This window comes from Diadema antillarum, unplaced genomic scaffold (assembly GCF_040938485.1).
Source record: "Diadema antillarum isolate AM-2024a unplaced genomic scaffold, OU_Dant_1.0 seq00000961_RagTag, whole genome shotgun sequence".
NCBI classification, from domain to species: Eukaryota; Metazoa; Echinodermata; class Echinoidea; order Diadematoida; family Diadematidae; genus Diadema; species Diadema antillarum.
Window position 1 is genome coordinate 435,693 of NW_027271808.1, and position 6,726 is coordinate 442,418.

The 6,726-nt window shown below is 36.5% G+C and overlaps 1 non-coding gene across 1 annotated transcript; it reads left to right on the forward strand.

Moving 5' to 3' along the window:
- The first annotated feature begins 1,014 nt into the window (after positions 1-1,014).
- Positions 1,015-1,086, forward strand: Trnaq-uug (transfer RNA glutamine (anticodon UUG)). Its single transcript has one exon. It is a non-coding gene; the product is annotated as a tRNA-Gln (tRNA).
- The last annotated feature ends 5,640 nt before the right edge of the window (positions 1,087-6,726 follow it).

Here is a 6,726-nt window from a genome sequence, read left to right on the forward strand (position 1 = left end):
TTACAAATTCAATCGAACTGCTTCATCATGTATGATGTAAATTAACGCTGGGAAGAGGCCCCCCCCCCCCCCCCCCCCCCCATCAAGTATCACAATACCCACAAGTAAACTAAATTGTTTTAGACAACTTTACATCGACATGTCATGCACAGACAGGCTTGCGTTTGACTTAGCAGTGACCGACCGAGTATTTTACCAGTGGCAGTGAAGGACGATAACCCAGATTTCATTATGACATCAGTTGATCAGAGCCATTCGAAATCAGTCTAGTAGAAGTGACAATTACAGAATCTTAACACTTACATATACAACATCATCTTTACTATTGCACTCAGTACCTTCATTCGAAATCCACCCGTTGAATGATCGCCAAAATATACGTCTTTCATTGTGTTTCTCAAGTTAGTTGATAGGAACAGGCGCAAATGATGTGTAGCCCAATCATACGCAGTGGTATGGTGTATGGACGGTAGATCGAGTAGGATACACTGTAGTTAGTCTTGGTCAATTCTCAATACGCTATGCATTAGGGTCGTGCCGTGGAACGTAATTTTCATCGTTGTCGCAATTGCTATGTGCGATCGGCGAGCTACCCGTGGGTCGCACGCACGCACGCGCTCTGCGAAAGTCATCGCATGTTCCTGGTACGGTCAGGCAGGGGTACGGTGCAACGCAGATGCACGAGACTTGTACCTGTCCTGTGCAACTAACAGTACATTAGGTAGTGGTATTTGAGTAAGATAGTATAGCGCAGTGCACAGCAGAAGGTAGCAATGATAAAAAGACAACAACAAAAAACTGGTTGTGTGTGATCGAAAGCTGTACAAAGAAATATGGAAAACACGTTATTCCAAAAATCACTAATAGATAGTTCTACCCATTGAATTTCAACTTCCACTCTCCATTTCACTCTTCGAATGAAAGCTCAAAACTGGAGACAAAATTCAGTATCTAATTATTTCGTCCAGTAATTTTGAGTACATTAATTTTTTTTCATGCTCGTTCTCCAACCGTGGTCCCATGGTGTAATGGTTAGCACTCTGGACTTTGAATCCAGCGATCCGAGTTCAAGTCTCGGTGGGACCTCTTCTGTTTTGCCACATTTTAGTTTTTGTCACATTCTTCTGCTTTAGACCTTGTGTGTATAATATGTGAAGATAACAACAATCATGGACTTTGTGCAGAAACAATTTCCAAAAATTTGAATGAATACTGAGATATTCATATTTTGTTATGCTTTATGCTTGGCATGTGACAGAATTACTCATTGGAAAGTATCATATGACAAGTTCAGCGTCATCTTGAAACATAATCTCACGTACTTCACACAAAAGGTCGACATTAAAAGTAAGCAACATTTATATAGCAAGTAGATTTTTTTTTCTGACTACGCAGGAAAGAGGAAAACACATGATGGAAAAAAGACACATAAAAAGAAACAATATAGGCCTAATGTACATTACTATTGTAATAAAAGGTGAGGGAGTTAACCACAATATGAAATGAATTTTATAAGATCATAATTTATGTAAAAAGACAAGATTAAATCAATGGTTCAGCAGATTATATTTAGCCCACATGTACCGAAATTCTAGAGCCACAATTTATAACCGATTGGTAATCATTCGTCTTGAACCCAGGTATAATTCTGCATTACAGAATGTTCACTTAGAAAATTAAAAAAAAAAAAAAAAACAGAAAGAAAAAGAATTAATTGGCACTGTAACTAAACTAGGGGCTGAAATTGAATTCATGAGATCTTGAAATTTCACAGGTCCTGGTTGATAATGATATTAGTGGCAACCCTATTTACGCAAATTGGTGACACAACATTTGCTCCTGCGACAATTGCTCCGATATTATTTTCTCTAAGGACTTAAACAATTATAGGTACATTAAAGTTAGTGTTGTGATGGTGTTTTTGGTTTAGATTGATGTGAGGATTAGGGTAAGGGTCATGTTTGTTGGCAGAACTTATGTTTGGCTTTAATAGCATGCAGATATTACATGGGAGCAATTGTCACAGGAGCAAATTAATGTTGGGGAAACAAGCAAATTAACTGTGGACTTGGTGTCAAGCTCATAGCTCTTGATTCAATTTGTACACAATTCATATTCAAATTAATGTCTGGCCAATCATTCAGCAGCTAAAACCAATTAAACCCCTCTCCATCCACTTTGCAGAGTAACTTTGCAAATTGTTGCAAAACTACAAGTTGATGTGAAGGATAAGTTCACAATCCTATCTACTGTGGAAAAGGGGGAAATGTAGGTAGTCAAGATCTGCATGTAAGTCAATACACAATAGATATATAATAGTATCATCACCTCTACTATGAAATGCAATCATTTTGCCAATTGTGTTTCACTGTTTCATGAAAGCCTCTCATATTGTCATATTACAAAGTTTCTTGTTTTTAAATCTCAATTTTTATGAAAATTATGCCATTCTTTTTGTTTGAGTTATACTCTACATGTATTTATCTATGTATTTATCAGCATTCTAGGCCAACTTGATGTGCCAAATTAGGAATAATGTAAAAGCTAGAAGAGGATATGAAATGTCCATTTTGAATTAGACAAACCAAAAAGTGTTTGACATATTATCTGCATGATTTTGTCATTATTATAGCCTCACTACATGCTGTCTCAGTATTTCCTGTTAATTGACAAACATAATAATAATAGTAATAACAATAATTATAATAATAATAATAATAATAGTAATGATAATGATAATAATTATTATTATTATCATTATAATAATAATAACAATAATAATAATAATGTCAATATATATATATATATATATATATATATATATATATATAACACAAAACTGATAACAAAACAAGATAAAAAACAAAACTGGAACAAAGTTCATGCTGTTTTCACCAACGGTTTATTTCTGCACACAAATTTTCGAGCGACTCCCTCTTTCTCAAGTGTTGATACAGAAAGAGCGAGAAAGAGTGAGAAAGAGCGAGTCGCTCGAAAATTTGTGTGCAGAAATAAACCGTTGGTGAAAATAGCATGAACTTTGTTCCTTTTTTTTAATCTTATTATCTCACCAACACGTGGACAACCTACTCAATATATGTACATATATATATATATATATATATATATATATATATATTAAATATTTATAGATAGATATATTGTGCCAAATTCACTACGTAGAGTGCTCAAGGAGCATACTATGATTAATGATATATAGAGGATATGGTGATACAAAAGAATGATATCAGAGCCTATATGAAAAGATTAATTTTATTGGGGATATATTGTTATCTGCCCAGGTGTTGTCCTAGGCCTGCTCTTCCATTTCACATACAGTATGCTACTTTCCCTTCCATCCACCACATACATCAAGGTGAACTCCATTCCAGCTTCAGTTAACTTTTCTAGAAGTCAAAGAAACAGAAATAAGCAGAGAATGAATTTCAAAAATGTTCCCAAAAGTGTAATTTCACCCACAATCACATAAACAAATAAGATGAGGTAATGGAGTCATCTTACTATTAGTATGTGGCTTGTTTGTTCATAGAAATTAGGTAAGTCTTTCTTCTTGCCTGCAATTCAGTTCTTTCAGTCTCCCTCTCTGCAAAGTAAACTTCTACTTCTTCTTTTTTTTAATTCCTGATGAAAATTATGACATAATGTACGGTATCTGTTACTTCACTGTTCTGAGAAACAATTCCACAACTTTCTTTTTGTGTGTATGTAATAAACACTTCAGTACCGAGTTTGTTTGATTTTACACTACTAAGTCAAATTAAGAATAAAGACTAGAAATGTCGCTATGGCGACTGATGCCTCCGCCATAATGCATGATTCTCCCAATAGGTGTATAGTACAATGTCTTCGCAATGTGTGATGACACTTTCACATAACTGGCAAAATATTGAAATGACAGGTTTGTCAGAAATATCTTGAATGTTCACTTTCCTTGAACTGGGTTTGCTATAATTGTCTAAGAGTGCAGGTACACATATTTGGGGGAATTGAGGATTTTTACTTGACTTCTGACCAACCCTTTTATAAGTTTGTGCATTGAGTAATTCTCAAGGTATGAAGAAAGAGTGTAATTTCAGTACAAAATAGGGTTTTTTTTCCATTTAAACCTGGCCTTTGACCCTTAACCTTTGACCTTTGACCTTCTGGCTGGAAATTTCCCAGAGAATCTCCATTAGGTAATACATGTATATATTAAGTTTTAAAACTAATAATGCAAGAATTGCATATACATGTACTAGTATATGAGGGAAATAGTAAAATTTTGAGGAGTTGACCTTGACCTTTGACCCCCTGACTATTGACCCATGACCCCTAAGTTCCCTAGATAATCTCTGCCAGTCAGTACATTCATATGTACCAAGTTCCACGAAAATACATTGAACCATTCGCAATTAAAGTGAAATTGTAACATTTTCCCCTAACCTTTGACCTTTTGACCTTTGACCTTATGACATGAAACCCTCTCTGGAGAATCTTTACCAGTAGTACATGTCTACACTAAGTTTCAAGAAAATACCTTCGGGCATTGCATAGATATGGGGGAAATAGCAACATTTATAGCATTTGACCTTGACCTTTTGACCTTTGACCTCTTGCCAATGTCACTAAAATCTACTCATCTAATTGCCCCATCATACATCATCCTTGGACCAAGTTTGGTGAAAGCTGCTTCATCCAGTTTTGAGTTATCACGTAAACAGATGAATTTTAGGATTTGACCTTGATCTTTGACCTTTGACCTCTGTCCGATTTCACTGAAAAACTAATCAATTGTCCCATCATACATCATCCTCGGAAAAAGTTTGGTGAAATTTGCTCGATCCAGTCTTGAGTTATCACGTAAACAAATACAATTTCATGATTTGACCTTGACCTTTGACCTTTGGCCTTTGGCCGATTTCACCCAAAATCTAATCAAGTAATTGCCCCATCATACTCTATACTTGGACCAAGTTTGGTCAAATTCCAGTCAATATTACTCAAGTTATCGCTTAAACGAATGCGGACGGACGTACGGACGGAAGGACAGACAACCCGAAAACATAATGCCTCCGGCACCACTTCGTGGCGGAGGCATAAAAAAAAGAAATGTGTGTACACTATGTGTGTTGTTGTGATTGTGTGAGGGGGGAACAGGAGAGAGAATGGATAAAAGAGAAGCAATTGGGGGAGTGAAGTGAGTTGAAATTGAGTAATCATGTCCATCTCTTCTTTTCCTCAAGTTAATCACAAAAGTAACTAGAAAACTGCAGGAGCTTCAAGCAAGTCAACTCTTGGGGTCTATAAACTTGAAAGGTCACACATTCTTCCTTTTTGTAGAAATGAAAAGAAGAGAGGACATTGTGCTCGATGCAGATAATTATCATGGTTGACATTACGAACAAATGAGCTGGAGGAAACAAGCATGAAACAGGGGCGGATCCAGGAATTCCGTAAAGGGGAGGCGCCTTTACAAAATTAAAGGGGTGCACGTGCCCCAACCCCCATTTTGTTCTTTTTATTTCTTTTGTTTTAACAAAAAATAAATAAAGAGGGGGTGCACGCCCGGTGCGCTCCCCTCTCCGCCACTGTGAAAGCATGTGAGCTCAATAACTTGTGAGTTTCAGCCCCTTCCCTCTCTTTTTGTTTTCTAGTTTTGGCAGGGGAAACAAAACAAATACAGTGTATACAAAGTCCAAAGTAACGCCTTAAATGAAGAAGCATGGGTTTCATAAAACATATCATATAGTAGGTGGAAAACAAGATGGAAGGAAACTCATACACAACTTATTTCATAGGTTATAGACACCACATAGGTGCTGATCCCCCCAAAAAATACTATGACAACATTTACATAGAAAAAGAAAAAAAAAATGAGGCATGCTGTATGTGTTCTTTGGTAGTTTTATTTGTCATTTCAACAAATTTCAACAAACCACATAATATTCGCATTTCATAAGTGCGTCAAAAGTGGTGGGATGTTGGCACATATGACAACAGAGTTATTTGTCATAGGTTTATGATGATATGCACACTGAATCGGCTGCAGCGATTAGACACGATTCAAATATGGGCATGGTTCATACAGAAACGAGGTGACACCATTCCAGAATAAAAGGGCTTCTATCAAACATACGACCCTATCTGCTAAACTTACACTGGTATAGCAGTGAAGTCTTTGGAGATCACAAACAAGTAAGTATCAGGACGAGAACAAAGATCACATGTTTACAGCTTACAAGTAATCTTCCACTTGTGAGGACTGAATGACCCATGTATAAGCCAGTTCACAGTTCCCCTTTGAGCATGAGCAGAAAACAAGGTCATTCGTACCAACAGGCATGTTGGTTTTTAAATTCACTGGGATAAGTATCTGTGATGTAATGATTATTCATATACATGTAATCCTCCTAATTGCTGCTTGGCAGCACATCCACCTGGCAGCAAAAATGGTACTGCTTATTTGGCAATATCATAGAAAGAGATTGTTAATACATTCCATGCAAAATAAAGAAATAGATGCTTTCCCAACTGGTCTACGCAAGTTTATTCTTTGTTTGAACAGGATTGATGAATCCCATAAATTGTTACATTAAGCTTATGTATTATGCTGCTCTGAAAACGAGTGAAGTCCTAACCGACTGAGAAAAAAAGAAAGGTCATTCGGACCAATGTGCCCATGAGCTAACTCCAAACTGGCTTATTCAGTCTATGGGGCCCTGTACT